The following is a 17,100-nucleotide window of genomic DNA, read 5'->3' on the forward strand; positions in this document are numbered from 1 at the left end:
CATTTGTTTCCTGTAATGCGTGTTTACGCTAATTAGATGGTAGCTAAAAATTGTTTAATATTTCAAAGGCTAAGTTTTTATTTATTAAATTTCTATGTGTTATATATTTCTATAACTATTTATTTATTTTTTTCATAACATTCTTCATAGCCGTGCATAGCACGGGCTTTTAGACTAGTCCATATAAATTGCACAAGGTGTTTTTTAGTCGGGTGAAGTTATAACACTTCCAACTCCCCATTTTTTTTCCCTTGGAATTTTGATTTTTTTTTAATTTTTAGAAATCCATTCAGGCCTTATGATTAGTTAGTTTTCAATGATTTTGAATTTAAAAAAAAGTACGAAATGGTTCCACTAATAAAGCCTAAATTTTAGGATTGATCATGCAAGAGCGTGTAAATGCATACCGCAAAAATAACACCATTATCATAACCCTTAAATTTAAAGAGGGAAGGAGGACGAGGATGAAGGAAAGGAGAGAAGGAAGAAGGAGAGAGGGAAGAGAAGATAGGGAGGAGGAGAGGGTGGGAGAGAGAGAGAGATAGAGAGGAGGCAACCGACTGGGGATGACGGAAGTGGAGGCTGGCATTAGCGATAGTGAGGAAAGAGGGAGGAGGAAGAGCAAGTGTAGGAAGGAGGAAGAAAGAGAAAAGAAAGGGAAAAAAAAGAAAGAAAGAAAAAGAAAAGGAAAAAAAAAAAAGAAACCCTATTTTTTTAAAAAATTTTTAAATCATAAATATACAAATTTTTTCTACAATTTCTACATTAAGTTACAGTAAAATTTTATATAAACACCCAAAAGACACATCTTTCAAATGGACTCTCAATTTTAATTCGTCATTATGTGCACTACACGTGCATATTTCTAGTATTTAATTTTAATTCATGTTTGATCAGCACTACATCTGATTTTCTATCCTTTTAATCAATGAGCTCAATTTCTTCTTTAAAGCATCTAAACTTTAAATGCCAAATCACGAAAGTTAACAATTTCTACATACTGCATGACCTACATACACAGGAGAAAGATAAAGCATAGAAGTGTTACAGTAGAACTAAGAAGCTTTCAAATGTTATGGAAAATCAGGTCCTACTAACCTTTTTTAGCACTAAATTCCAGTTTTTGAAACAACTCAAACACTCCAAAGCCATTTAATTTAGGCTCTCTTTTATCTAATTTATTGTCTCATTTTCTAATTTGCAATTTATTGTTTAAAAAATAGAGAAACAAAAACAAATAAATAGATACAAAAAAGGAAAAAAATAAAGAAACAAGAACGAATAAAATTAATGAAAAAAAGGGCAAGAACTTACATGAGAATTTCAAATGTGGACGTCAATCTTGAAGACTTGACCAGATGTTGCCAGCATTGAATAGTTTGGAGCCGTCGGCGGCAAAGATTGACTACAAAGATCTGCAGCAAAAAGGTGTAAATGGAGGCGGAGCGAGGGATTTAGGCTGGAGTAAACCAATGGACTCTGGAAGGTGGAAACTGGAAAACATCAACTGAATTGGATGAATGTGAAATTGGGAATCGGTGAACAAAAGGTCAGCAAAAGCCAAATTGAAAAAACTCAGTTCTCATTGGTTCTGGTAGTTCATGGATCAACCCAAATTTTGAATAAATTTGACCGAATTTTGAAGAGAAAGGGTTTTTAAGACAACTTGGATTGGATGAATGACTGGTTCAGATTTGACATGATTTGACCGATTAAATCGGTCGATCTGATCCGAGTTTAACAATATTAAGCAGAGGTACGTATGTTCTAAAGTATGTCATTTGTCTATTAATTCTATGCTATGAATTATGCCAAACAATTAGTTTTTCTAAGGTATATCATTTTGTGAAGATATAAACATAACCTATTTTGTTTGACAAATGTAAAATGTATGTTACTGGCAGAATGACAAGTACATATGATACATTTAAAAAAAAAAAAGCAATATGCCTCCATCAAGAAAGGAACTCCTAATCATTGTTTAATTACTTTTTTCTTTTTAAATGTAATTCATTGTTTCATGTAAGTTTAGAAGTAAAACAAAGTCTATTTAACATTTAATAATCTCATTTTCACTCTTGGTACAAGTGTTTCTTCTTTTATATATTTGCTTAATATGCCCATAATTAGTCGACAAAGGAACAACTAATTATTACAATTTCAATTTTATATAGACCCTATCAAAGTCATCAGTCTAAGACCAGACCATTCATAGAGGAAACTTAAGGTCTGCTTGGGAAGGGTGATATTTAGGGTGCTTTTAATAGTTTTTTTTTTTAATAAATTTGTCTATAGGAATCTCTAAAATTGTCCCAAAATTTTAAACTAAACACTCCAAAATATCCAAAAACATAATAAAATTTTTTCTTATTTGTCCTTTTTCTTCTTCCTTCTCCTCACCTCACCCAACTGGCGTTTCCGTCGACATCTCTTCTGGTGCTGGCATCACCTTCTTGTCCTTTCTCCCCTTTATTTTTCCTTCTCCCTGCCTCTTTCCCTTCCTGTTCTCTCTCTCCTTCTTTCTCCTCTACTTGCCCCGCGCTCGCCACATTCTCACCCTTTACCCTAAACCTCTTCTCCCTCCTCTGCGACAAATGGTCGCATGATCGCCTTTGGTCGCAAGGATAGGGAAAGGGAGGGGGACTTGGGTGAAGAGAGAAGGTGGAAGGGGGTGGCAGGGGAAGATGGGAAGGAGAGAGAGACAGAGAGAGAGAGAGAGAGAGGCCGTCGACCGGTGGTGACGAAAGTAAGGGTTGGCAATGGCGATAGTGAGGAAAGGGAGAGGAGGAAGTGCAGGTGTGGGGAGGAAGAAGAAAGAGGAAAGAAAGGAGAAAAAAAAAGAATGAAAAAAGGAAAGGAAAAATGAAGAAACTTTTTTTTAAAAAAATGTTTTTTAAACTATAAATATACAAAAAAATTTCTATGTTTTTTACAGTAAATTACAGTAAAATTTTATACAATTACCCAAAACAACACATCTTCCAAATGGACTCTCAATTTTAATTCGTCATTACGTGCAGCGCACGTGCATATTTCTAGTATTTATAATGTGCAGCTATGTAATTCGATTTTGGATGGCTACATTGGTGTTATAAATGCTAATTTTGGATTTTGTACTTGCTTTTACTCTACATTTTGATTTTCGTTTCTGTACCATGCCAACTTAAATTTCAAGCTTGAGATGGAATCGAATTGATGGATTGCCAAGATATCGAAGGATTTATGATCAAGTTGGTTTAATGCAATAACGCCACCTAGAAAAATGCTTACTCATGATTTGAAAAAGACATAATTATACATTTTATATTAACCAAACTAGAATTTACATCTGAAGAAAGTGAGATGTATCCTTGGGACTTGAAATACTAGAGAACTCAGGAATTTGAAAAAAAAAAAAACAATTCAAACTACGCACCTAGGAAGGTGACAAGATATTTATTTAGATTTAGCAATAAAATCAAAAGAATGAGGTATTACAAAAGGAAATTGTGCACCTGGATCTTGTTATTTTTTGTTTTTTTTTTTTTTTGTTTGTGGGGAATTCCAGGCTCCTGTTTGATGAGAGAACCTGGGGCGCAACTGTGTCACGTATGCTTTTTTTTTTTTTTAATAATTGATAGCTCGGAGGAAGAGCCATTAATATTGAGACTTTAAGCTTCTGAATCCTACTGGGTTTTAGACTTGCAAGCCTTTGTTTCACAATCATATTGCTATTTGATTTACATAAATTATAGGGGCTTTATCAGGAGACTGGTTTTAGTTTTAATTTTGACATGATCTATTTCCAGGGAACTGGTGATGAGTGGAACTTGGAATGAAGTAGAGACTTATTTGTCAAGCTTTGTTTGAATTGTGTCTTGATTTTGCTTTGGCTCTAGATATCGTTTTGAAAGATATAAACTTGGACAACTTCAAGGTTCTTTGTTCTATGTAGCAAATCTGTATGCCAACAGCAGACTTTGGAATAATATTCAATAACCTGCGTCATTTGTGAATATTGAGCACCGGCAGATTGTTGGATGATGAGAGCTTCTCTAACATAAGAGATCTACCCTAATGAGGCAGTTTATCCAGATGGGGAGCATCTCGACTAGAGAATAAAAATTGTCATGTTGCTGAGGAGGTGCTGGTGCAAATTGGGAGCTTCAGCAACTCCAGGTGCAATATGCGATGGACCATTCAATCGGAAGATCAAAATCATTTCACAATGATAAAGTTGAATCAAGCACTATATATTATTTCTGCCGCTAATACTACTAGAATGCTACACAATGCACAAGTAATGCACATGTTTTATGTCAAATATCTATATCTTTCCATTATGGAGCATTTCTCCATCGTTAATTCATTTTTTAATTAGTAATTAGATAGAATTAACTTTTAGTGTATAGCTCTAATAGATTAAAGAACAATTGGTCAGGACTGATTCATCTGTCTTTACATAGCTATGCCTATGCCCTTAACATAAGAAAAAAAAAGGGGGGGGGGATAGATCTACTCTATGTGCTAATCAACTTTTTCTTCTCAACCAGTACCAGGTAATTTTAGTGTATAGTTTCAAAAAAGAAAATTTTACTAATTAGAAGTAATTCAAGTGCTCGTTCATTTTCCTAGTATATTAGGAATTAGTTGCTCTAGCAAGAAAAGGTTCATGGAGCTTAATTGTCATTTGTATTAAAATGTATAGCTTTTTTTTTAAAAAAAAAATTTATAGTTGTTGGTATTTGGGGAAAATAAATAGCAAATCCAAAACATATGTGCAAAACATTTAACGTAAACAAATTTTTATAGTTGTTGGAATTTCGGGAAAATTCCTGTTATTTTCTAGTATCTGATCTAATGGAAAGAAAAAGCAGCAGCGTTTGTCAATTGAGCTTGATTAGATGACCTATTTGCGTGAACTGTTGCAAAGATATAGATTTGTTTGCATGCATTATTTGTGCATTATCGTGTGGAATTCTAATATTATTAGTGGCAGAAGTAATTTATAGTGCTTCATTCTACTTATGTAGTCACCAAGTGCTAGAGTTTAATTAAATAGGTCATTTAATCAAGCTCAATCGACGCACATCGATGCTTTTTCATTCCATCAGATCAGATACAAGATAATAACAGGTTTTTTTCGAGACTCTAATCAAGTTCCTTACCTCAAAATGGTGATCGGGGAGGCAAAATATTTTACTTTTCTCCTTTAATGTTTATCGAACCGAATTTGAAAATTTATTTGGTATTTCTTGAAGGGGTGGATAACAACGAAGACAAACCCTATTTTAGAAGAGAATGCCAAACACAATGACATATGTTGACTAATACTTGGAATGAAATAGTGTCCAGGAACAATCTATGAGAAAATTAGATTGTGCAACTGTAGGCAGTTCAAGTTAGGGGAATTTTATCATTTTAAGAATATTATATGTACTTTTAACTTCTTTTTTTTCCCAAAACTCCATTTTGCACTTCTATCTTCCACCTTAATCCAAAATGACTAAAATGGATGTTTACGTTAAATTTATTTTTTGTTGTGGACAAAGCGATTTACCTAGTTGTATATGAATTATAAAGAAATTCAACAAATTTCTCCTTTTCTGTCCTCTATCTCCTAAGGTTCAGCAATTCATCTTTGCTATCTCAATCACAATTGTTTGAGATGAGTGTATTAGTATTCTTTCTTTTTTTTTTGTCATAAATATTTCTAAGCATAACTTTTTATTCAGTGGACATCTCATGCATTGCACGAGGATAGAGCTAGTTAGAACTAATAAACGTGGGATTGAGATCCTCTCCATTACTTTTCTCTCTATTTATTTATTTATTTATCTTTTTTTATTATATTTATGCAATTAAATATTTTCACAATAATCTGTTTGTGTCAATAATTTTATTTTATGAGTAGATCAACATACTCAAAAATCAAGCTCACCTATAATATCTACAAAACTTTATTCATATGCTATGGTTTGAGGTGTTTTTAAAATTTTAAATTTTTTGGGATGTTCTTAAGAATTTTGAAGATTATACTCTTCCTTCCCCTTCCTCCACTCCTTTCCTCCTCCTTCCCTGTCGGCCACTTTTCCCCTCCTCTTCCCTCCTCCTTCCGACAATCCGACTTCTCCCATCCCTTCTTCTCTTCCCTGCTATCTTTTCTCCATTTCTTTTCTCCCTCTCACCCTGTTTCTCCCTACTTTCCCTAGATTCCATCATAATCAGATCTAGTTGTGACCAAATCATCATAACTTGATTTGGAAAGGAGGAAAGGAGGGGGGTGGAGCAGAGAAGGAGGGAGGGGAGGAGGAATAGAAGAGGAAAGGGAAGAGAACAGAGGAGAGAAAAGGGAAGAAAGAGGTGGTTGATGTTTCTAGAGGGCAGTAGAAATGGAAAGAGTGGTAAAGGGAGAGGGTAAAAAATGGGTAGTCAAGAGAGATCAGTTTTTTTTTTTAATTTACTTTTTGATTTACTTGTTTGGTTTTTTTATTTATTATTTTATTTACTTGTTTGGTTTTTTTGATAATTTTTGTTTGTTATGAGATGCATTTGAAATAGTTTTGGGTGTTTTTTTAAGTGTGTTACTGAAGATTTATAATTGAAAAACTTATTTGCATAAAAAACTTGAATCCATACAAAATCCGTACCTTTACTTTGACATTGCATACACTGTATTTAATTTGTTAAGTCTTTATTTATAATTTTTCAAAGAAAACATAGGATCTGCTTAGGAGGTGATTGAATCAGTCCATCGCATATGGCTGAGGAGCTGGCAGAAATACTGCAAAGCTTTGAGCTTTCGAGTAAGGAACTTCAGGTTACTGATGTGGGCAGGGAGGAGCTGGCCATAGGCATTAAGGAGTGTCAATGCAGCCTCATAGGAAAGATTATGGGCGAAAAGATTGCAAATTACACAGGAGTTAAGAACTTTGTTAGCACAGCTTGGAGCTACCCAAGAGACCTGAAAGTAGCAGAATTAGGGCCTAACCTTTTTCAGTTCATACTCCCAGGAGAGAATGACAGGGACCGAGTCATGAATGGAGGTCCTTGGATACTGGATAACCAGGTATTAGTAATGAATAGATGGTATGAAGGTATAGAGGATGACGAAACAGCTTTTAATCTGGCACCAATTTGGGTACAAGTTTGGAATTTACCAGTACATTGGATGTCTAAAGAAGCTGGGAGAAGGATTGGTGCTATGTTCCATCAAGTGAGAGATGTCATAATCCCACAGACGGGTGGGAAGGAGGGAAGACATCTCAAACTATCAGTACTAATGGACATTGCACAACCTCTGCTGAGAGGGACAACTGTTAAGGTAGCAGGGAGTACAAAATGGGCAAGCTTTAAGTATGAGAGGTGTCCAGATTTTTGCTATAAATGTGGCAGAATAGGCCACAGTGAAAAAACATGTGATAAACCTATGCTTGTTGGAGGAGGGAAAAGAGATAATCAGTATGGTACATGGATGCGGGCTGGACATGGAAATAGAAAAATGTCACCTCAGAAAAACCAAACAAGTGTTAACTATAATCCCCAAAGACAGCATTGGAGCTTTAAAAACGGAGACTGGGTGGAGAAAGAGAACCAGGAAGCTCCAGTGATAAGGAAAGACAATAATGGAATGGGTGGAGGGGAGCCAGGAATACCCACGGGAAGAAACAGAGATGGGATTGTGGAACAGAGACATGCTCAGCCTTCTCCCACAGGTAGGGAGATTATTACAACGCAACCTGGATTAGGCCAAGCTACATGCATGGGAAGGCGAAGTGACACAGAGGAGGAGGACGTTACACCTTGTGAGGGAGTCAGTAGCATCACTAATCTAGAAGTTGGGGTTGATGAGACTGTAGAGGCAATGATCACAGATGAAAGAAGGCAAGAGGATAAACAAATGGACGTTGAACATCAGAAGATAGACCATATCCATAATGATGAAGGACTAATAGAAACTGAAATAATGCAGGTGGATACTGATAGAGATAAAAGGAAGAAAGATACAGGGCTGAAGCAAATCAGAAGAATTCTGAACCCCTTGAGGCCACCACGGAACAGAAGATTAACTATAAGGGATAGTAACAATAAACATGATGATCAGAAAAAGCAAGGAAAAAGGAAAATCAACGAGATGGATGTGGAGATGGAAATTGCTGGAGGAGGAACTGGGGCTGTAAGAAAAGTAAGAATGATATTGGAGCTGGTATTCGAAGGGAAGAAGCTGAGGGGGAGGGGTCCAACCCAAATTGGACCCCAGAGAGACAATGAAGGTGTTGGTGTGGAATTGTCAAGGAGTGGGGAGCCCCTTGACAATTCCCCAACTGAGGGAGGTGAATAACCTCTCCTCTCCAAACATGATTTTTTTGTGTGAGACCAAAAACAGGAAAAAATATTTGGAAAAAGTAAAAAATATGTTAAGATTCGATGAGTGTGCAGTAGCTGAAGCCATGAACAAAGCAGGTGGAATGGCTCTTTTATGGAAAGAAGAGGTGACAGTAAAAGAGGTTCTGATGTCTGCCTTTACCATTGAGGCACATGTGGAGGACCAAGAAGCTAACATTGACTGGTGGTTCATTGGTCTTTATGCGAGCTGTGATAAGCAGGTGAGAGGTCAGCAATGGAAAGTGATTCAGAACAGAAAACGACTATGGGGAGAAAGGTGGATAATAGCTGGTGACTTTAATGATATTGTCTCAAATGATGAAAAATGGGGTGAAAATTGGAGGGAGGAAAGAAGCTTTAGGGATTTTAAAGAGTTCATCAATGGAAACCAGATGGTTGATATTGGGTTTGAAGGTCACCCATGGACATGGTGTAACAATTGGGATGTTGATGGTGAAATTAAACAAAGGTTGGATAGGGGGCTTTGCAGTTATCCATGGTATCAGACTTTCGATCAAGTCAAGTGTAGACATATGGAGACCTATGCTTCAGATCACAGCATGATCATGATAGATACACGTCCAAGGCCAGGTAAGAGGAAGAAGAGATTCTATTTTGAAAAGAGATGGCTAAAAAGAGAGGACATTGGTGAGGTTATTAGGACTGCATGGGAACTGCAAACTGAAGGATCAAGAATGTTCCAAGTGACAAAAAAAATCAGAAACTGCAGAGTGGCTCTACTGAAATGGAAAAATTCCTTCCAAGCAAACTCAAGAAGAAATATAGATCAGATTAAGAGGCAAATGAGCGAGCTAAAGGACAGGGATATCAGTGCCAGAAAAGGCAGCATAGCCATGCTCAAGGGGAAGCTAAAGGAAGCTTATAGAGAAGAGGAAGTGTATTGGTCACAGAAATCAAGAATTCAGTGGCTCAGGGAGGGTGACAAGAACACAAAATTCTTTCATGCAACTGTGAAAGGAAGGAGGAGGAGAAATAGGATGAACAAGCTGCAAAGGGAAGATGGATCATGGACTGAGAGTGAGGACGAGCTCAGCTATGAGGTTGCTGACTATTATAGGAAACTCTTGACCAGTAGGGGAGAGGGGGACTTAACTGAGCTACTTGAGGGTATATCAAACACTATAACAGTGGAAATGAATGAAAACCTCATTAAACCCGTGGAAGAAGAGGAGATTAAATTTGCTCTTTTCTCTATGAGTCCTGAAAAGGCCCCTGGGGTTGATGGTCTGTCGCCAATCTTTTTCCAAAAATTCTGGGACATCATCAAAAAGGATGTAATAAATGTAGTCCAAACTTTTTTTCACAATGGTCATCTCTTAAAAAGTGTCAATCATACAGTGATCACTCTCATACCTAAAGTGCTGAATCCCACATCTCTGAATCAGTTTAGACCCATAAGCCTTTGTAATACCATGTATAAAATCATTGCTAAAATCTTAGCAAATAGGCTTAAAAATGTATTGCATTGTTGCATCTGCAAAAACCAATCTGCCTTCATCCCTGGTAGGCAAATTTTGGACAACATTATGCTTTCTCATGAATATTTGCACTATCTAAAAAATAAAAGGCAAGGTAAGGACGGGTTCATGGCTGTGAAGCTGGACATGTCCAAAGCTTATGACAGAGTAGAATGGAGCTTCTTGGATGCAATGATGGCCAAAATGGGATTCCACAACAAATGGAGAAACTGGATTATGGAATGCTTAAGGACAGTAACCTACTCTTTTTCTATAAATGGGGATGTTAAAGAATATGTTATCCCAGGAAGAGGCATCAGACAAGGGAATCCCTTATCCCCCTATCTATTTCTCCTTTGCTCAGAAGGGTTCTCAAGCCTTCTCAGACAGGCAGTAGGGAACAAGAGGATATCAGGAATGAGAATTTGCAGGCAGGGACCAAGTCTTACTCATTTGTTCTTTGCAGATGATTCCCTAATATTCTGCAAAGCAAACGAGCAGCAAGCAATAGAACTGATGAGAGTGCTGCAAGTGTACGCAACTGCCTCAGGTCAACTGATAAACCTGGATAAGTCTTCTATACTCTTCAGCAAAAATATGTGCCCACATAAGAAGCATCAGATCTGTCATATTATGGGAAACATGCAACAGGTAAATCAAGGCAAGTACCTGGGGCTACCAATGGTGGTGACTAGAACAAAGGAACAGATTTTTGGTTTTGTGCGAACAAACATACAACATAGGATCCTCAAGTGGAAGAATAGATTTTTAAGTGCAGCTGGAAAAGAGACAATGCTCAAGTCGGTATCAATGGCTATGCCCACGTACACAATGTCGTGCTTCAAAATACCAAAAAGAATTTGCAAAGACATCAGCTCTCTCATGTCTAACTACTGGTGGGGGGAAGCAAATGGTAAGAACAAGGTCCACTGGTGCTCCTGGAAGAAACTAACTCAGAATAAGGAAAAGGGGGGTTTGGGTTTTAAGGAGTTGGAAGCTTTCAACATGGCTTTGCTGGGTAAACAGGTGTGGAGGATTCTTACAAATCCAAACCTCCTGGTTAGTAAAGTTATGAAGGCTAAATATTTCCCTAGGAGCTCTATATTTGAGTGCAAAATTCCAAAGAATGCATCTTGGATATGGAGGGGCCTAATGGCAGCAAGGAAAGTAGTGGAGCACGGGGTTAGAAAGAGAATAGGCAATGGGAGGAGCACACAAATATGGGAAGACAGATGGATCCCAGATACTACCACTGGAAGAGTGACAACTATGAAACAAGGGGATAGCAGACTGCATAAGGTGGAAGACCTGATAATTCAGAAGAGATGGAACAGAAATTTGGTGTTCCAGTATTTTAATAAAGAGGATGCAGAACGAATCCTGAGCATTCCAATCAGTCTCGCTGGAAGAGAGGATAGTTACTTCTGGATGCACGGTGAAGATGGAAGATACTCAGTCAGTTCTGGGTACAAGGTGTTGGTATCCAATAAAGAAAGGTCAAAAGAAGTGAGTCAGAGGGAGGTATCTACAAGCTGGGGGAAACAAACTCATAAGATGTGGAAAGTAATGTGGAGACTCAAGCTCAAACACAAGCTGAAGATTTTTCTATGGAAATGTTTGAATAACGCACTGCCTGTAAGGGAGCTAATCAACGGCAGAACCAAAGCAGGTGACCCCATTTGCAGAAGGTGTGGGGAAGAAGTAGAGACGGTGGAGCACTTGCTTCTGAACTGCAGAGAAACAAAACATATCTGGCACATTGCCCCAATCCAATGGGATGGGATGCAAGAACATCATGGCTGTTTCAAAAGATGGTGGATCTCTGTCACTGAAGCAAGGCATAGGATAGCAGGATCGCAACATTTGGCCTTAACTGTCAACATTCTTTGGCAGATTTGGAAGGCTAGAAATGACATGGAATTTACAGGGAAAGTTCATCAGCCCTGGAAGATTATAAAGAAAGCACAGGAGGAATGGCTACAATTTGATGAAGTTGCAAAGAAGGAAGCTAGGATGAGCACAGGAGAAACATCAACTCACAACAATGAAGACCAGCATTTAGAGCCGGAAGAGGGAACTGTGCAGATGATAGTTGCGGCAACAAGACAAACAGACAAACCTATCTTAGGCATTGGAATCACTGCAGCTGAAAGGAACCAAGAACCAATGATAGGATGGGCGCTAAAGGAAAGAAGCTCAGGGGTACAGCTACTGGATGATGCAGTAGCATTAAAGCTGGCTATGTGCAAAGCAAATACTTTGCACCAGAGGAATGTACAGTTCCAAGTGAAGAACAGGCAACTCCTCAATCATATTCGAACTCAGAAGGCAAGTGACAGCAGAATAGCTACGCTGGTGGAAGACATTGTACAATTGAAAAGGTTGTTTCATATGTGCTCCTTTTGTCTAGCTAGTAGTGATAAAAATTATCTAAGCTCTAGGATTAGCAAGTATGCCTTAGGCATCACAATTGATGAGGAATTGGTGTTTCCTCAGTGTTAAGTACACTGGCTGTAAAGTCAATTCGAGCCTTTGCTCGCACTTGTATATCTTTTGAAAGTAATATAATCAAATATCATTTCGGAAAAAAAAAAAAAAACTAGACAGCCTGGAAATTGCACCTAGAGTTACTGGAGCTCCCAATTTGCGCCAGCACCTCCTCAGCAACATGACAATTATTATGCTCCTCATCTGGAAAAATTGCCTCATTAGGGCAGATCAGCTTATATTAGAGAAGCTCTAGCGGCAGTACAATCATCATCCAGCAATCTGCAAGTGCGCAATATTCAGTAATCACTTGGGTTTTTAAATAGTATTCCAAGTCTGTTGCTGGGATACAAATTTGCAACATAGAACAAAGAACCTTGAAGTTGTCCAAGTTTAGATCTTTCAAATCGATATCTAGAGCCAAAGACAAATCAAGACACAATTCAAACAAAGCTTGACAAATAAGTCCCTACTTCACTCCCAAGTTCCACTCATTCAAACAAAGCTTGACAAATAAGTCTCTACTTCATTCCAAGTTCCACTCATCACCAGCTCCCTGGAAATAGATCATGTCAAAATTAAAACCAGTCTCCTGCTAAAGCCTATACAATTTGCGTAAATCAAATAGCAATATGGTTATAAAACAAAGGCTTGCAAGTCTAAAAGCCAGTAGGATTCAGAAGCTTAAAGTCTTAATGTTAATAACGAGATCTAGGTGCACAATTTCCTTTTGCACTACCTCATTCTTTTGATTTTATTGCTAAATCTGAATAAATATCTTGTCATCTTCCTAGATGCATAGTTTGATTTATTTATTTTTTAAAATTCATGAGTTCTCAAGTTTTTCAAGTCCCACGGATATTGCAATAGCTCAGTTTCTTCAGACGTAAATTCTAGTTTGATTAATTTAAAATGTATGTCCCAATTTCTCTTCGGCTGCAATTATATCTTTTTCAAATTATGCGTAATTGTTTTTCTAGGTGGTGTTATTGCATTAAATCAACTTAACATCACAAGTCATTCGATATCTTGGCAGTCCTTCATTTCGATTCCATCTTAAACTTGAATTTTAAACTGGAATGGTATAGAAACAAAACATCAGAATGTAGAGATAAAAGCAACAACAAAATCCAAAATTAGCATTTATAACACCAAAATCGAATTACATAGCTGCATATTATAAATACTAGAAATATGCACGTGCACCGCACGTAATGACGAATTAAAACTAAGGGTCCATTTGAAAGGTGTATTTTTTGGATGTTTGTATGAAATTAAACTGTTACTTACTATAAAAATTGTAGAAAATTTTTTATATTTAGGATTTGAAAAAAAATTTAAAAAGTTGTTTCCATTTCTTTTTTTTTTTGTTCCTTTTCTTTCTTTCCCTTTCTTTCCTCTTTCCTTTTGCTCCCCAGACCTGCTCTTCCTCCTTCCTCCTTCCCCACTACCACAACCGCCAGCCACCACCTCCGCCACCGTCGGCTGGCTGCTGCCTCTTTTTTTTTCTTCTCTCTACCTCCCTCCATCTTCTCCTCCCTTTCTTCCTCTTCCTTCTTTCCCCCTGTATATCACAAACCCTATTTTAGAAGAGAATGCCAAACACGATGAGATGTGTTGACTAATACTTGAAATGAAATAATGTCCAGGAACAATCTAAGAGAAAAACACATTGTGCAATTGTAGGCAGTCTAGGTTAGGGGAATTTTATCATTTTAAGAAATTTATATGTTCTTTTTAACTTTTTTTTTTCAAAACTCCATTTTACACTCTTGTCTTCCACCTTAATCCAAAATTACTAAAAGGGATGATTACGTTAAATTTATTTTTTTTTTGTGGACAAAGCGATTTACCTAGCTGTATATGAATTATAAAGAAATTCAACAAATTTGTCCTATTCTATCCTCTGTCTCCTAAGGTTCAACAATTCACCTCTGCTATCTCAATCACTATTGTTCAAGATTGGTGTGTTAGTATTCTTTCTTTTTTTTCCTTGTGCCGTAAATTGCTCTAAGCATAACTTTTTTGTTCAGTGGACATTTCATGCATTGCACGAGGATAGAGCTAGTTAGAACTAATAAACGTGGGATTGAGATCCTCTTCGTTGCTTTTCTCTCTAATAAACGTGCAGAGACAGCTCAAGAGAAGGAATTGCAAGAATTTTAAAGGGAATTCCAAACGCGAAATTCTTCGGAAGAGTGAATAACTCTCTGCATAAGCTGACACTCATGTTCAGCAATTGATGAAACATAATAAGAATAATAAAAAGCAAACGCGTACAATGCATGTGCTTTGTTCTAGTAAATTTAAGTGCACCAAACTGATTAAGTACTAAGAATCCCCTTTTTACCTTATAATTATTGTTAATTCTAATATAAACTAGTTATAATTAATACTTTGCAACCCTTCCCCCCTCCCCCCAACAACAAAACTACAAGATATATATATTGCATCCCTCCTCAAATAAACTAACAGGGTACTTAATAATAAAAGTTAAATCTATCTTCTCATGGAGTATTATGCTTTCATAATGATGAATATAGGAGCAATTAGCAACCAAAAGCAAAACTACGAATTCCTCAAGTTCTAAAAAACTATATTGACTCTATATGAATTAAGTATTTCTTGGGTTGCTTTTTAAAAAATTTACTGTAAATGTATTTGTACAAAAACATCTATGAAACTTTATTTATATGCTATATTTTGAAGTGTATTTAAAATTTATTTTTTTTGGATGTTCTTAAGAATTTTGAATATTATATTCTTCCTTCCCCTTCCTTGTCGGCCACTTTTTTCCTTCTCTTTCCTCCTTTTTCCTCTCTCTCTGATCCCTTCTTCTCCTCTCTCCAATCTTTCCTCTCTCTTTTTCTTCCTTCCATCCCACTCCTCTCTACTTTCTGCAGATCTGATCCTAATTAGATCTTGTTGTGACTAGATCATCATAATTTGATTTGGGAAGGAGATGAGCAGGATGGAGTAGAGGAGGTGGGAGGGGAAGAGGAGAAGGGAGAAGAGTCGGGAGGAAAAAGGAGAGAGGAGAGAAGGGGCAAGGAAGAGATGGTTAACGTGTGGAGAGAGTGGTAGGGATGGGAAGGATGGTTAAGGAAGAGAGTAGTTTTTTTAATTTACTTTTTGGTTTACTTGTTTGGTTATTTTTTTGGTTTATTGTCATTTATTTTTTTTTTTGGATTTTTGATAATTTTTTTTGAAATGTTTTTGGGTGTTTTTAAAGTGTGTTATCAAAAATTTATAATTGAAAACCTTATTTTCATCAAAAACTTGAATCCATACTTAATTCATACCTTTATTTTGACACTGCATAACTGTGTTTAATTTGCTAAGTTTTTATCTATAATTTTTCAGAGAAACTTAAGGTCTGCTTGGAAAGGGTGATTTTTAGGGGGTTTCAATAGACAATTTTTTTAATAACTTTGTCTATAAGAATTCTCTAAAACTATCCCAACTAATTAAACTAAAGATTTCAAAATATCCAAAAACACAATAATTATTATTCTTTTTTACCTTTCTTCTTCATCCTTCTCCCCATCTCATCCTGCTGGCACTTCTGTCAACATCTCTTCTGGTGCTGGCGTCACCTTCTCTTCCTCTCTCCCCTTTATTTTTTCTTCTCCTTCCTCTTTCTCTTCCACTCCTCCTTCCCCTGCCACCCTTTACCCCAACCGCTTCTCCCTTCCCTCTTCCACCTCGACGACCTCTGGTCACATGACCGCCTCTGGTACAAGGATGGGGGAGGGGCTGGGTAAAGGAAAAGGAGGGAAGGGGGTGGCAAGGGAAGGAGGGAAGGAGGAGGAGGAGGGAGAGAAGAGACGGAAGTAGAAGAGAGGGAGAAAAAGAGGAAAAAGGGAGGAGAAGAGAGAGGGAAAGAGGCGAGAGAGACATAGAAAAAAGATGAGGCAGCTAGCCAACGGCGACGGAAGTGGGGGTTGGCAATAATAGTAGTGAGGAAAGAGGGAGGAGGGAGAATAGGCGTAGGGAGGGAGAAAGGGGGAAAAAAGAAGGAAGAAAAAGAAAAGGAAAAAAGAAGAAACTTTTTTTTTTAAAAAAAAATTTAAACCATATGTTGGGTTTGTGGGCCAGCCCATTTGTGGGTCAAGCTACAAAACAAAGTCAGAGGTTTTCATTCTTAGAAAGTAGAAAAGTGTCAGCCGTCACTTCTGTTTTGCTAGGCAGAAAAAATAAGAGAGAGAAAGAGTAAAGAAACTAGAGAGAGAGAGATTTCAAGGTCTTGATTGGAGGGTGATTTGAAACCCAATTGAGACGAAATTTTACACACACGATTTTCTCGTCAAGCTCTACTCATCTACTGGTTCAGATTTTGGATTTCCTCTTCGTTTGATAATATTTTTCTAAACCCACTTCTTTGACAGTTGTAGTTTTTTAGGGTGATTTTGTAGCAATTTAATTTAGTTGATATTGGTGATATTATTGTCATTCGAATAATTCGGGTAAACTCGTGTATTCCCATTATTGTGATAGTGGAGATTTTTTACTAGATTTGATCCCGTGATTTTTTTCAATTTAGATTTTTCACGTAAAAATCTTGATATCCTGTGCTATTTATTTTTCTTGCATTTTATTATTACTGTTGGCATTGCTACTTGGTGATTTGGTTTATTCTAATTTTAACTGATACTTGGGAAAAGAAAATTTTGCCTTGGGCTAATTCTGATATTGTGTGCCTGTACTGGTACCTTTTCCAAACAAAATGGTATCAGATCAGCCAAGTTGGACTGTTCAATTGTACTAGTTA

This window comes from Coffea arabica, chromosome 9e (genome assembly GCF_036785885.1).
Source record: "Coffea arabica cultivar ET-39 chromosome 9e, Coffea Arabica ET-39 HiFi, whole genome shotgun sequence".
Taxonomy (NCBI): Eukaryota; Viridiplantae; Streptophyta; class Magnoliopsida; order Gentianales; family Rubiaceae; genus Coffea; species Coffea arabica.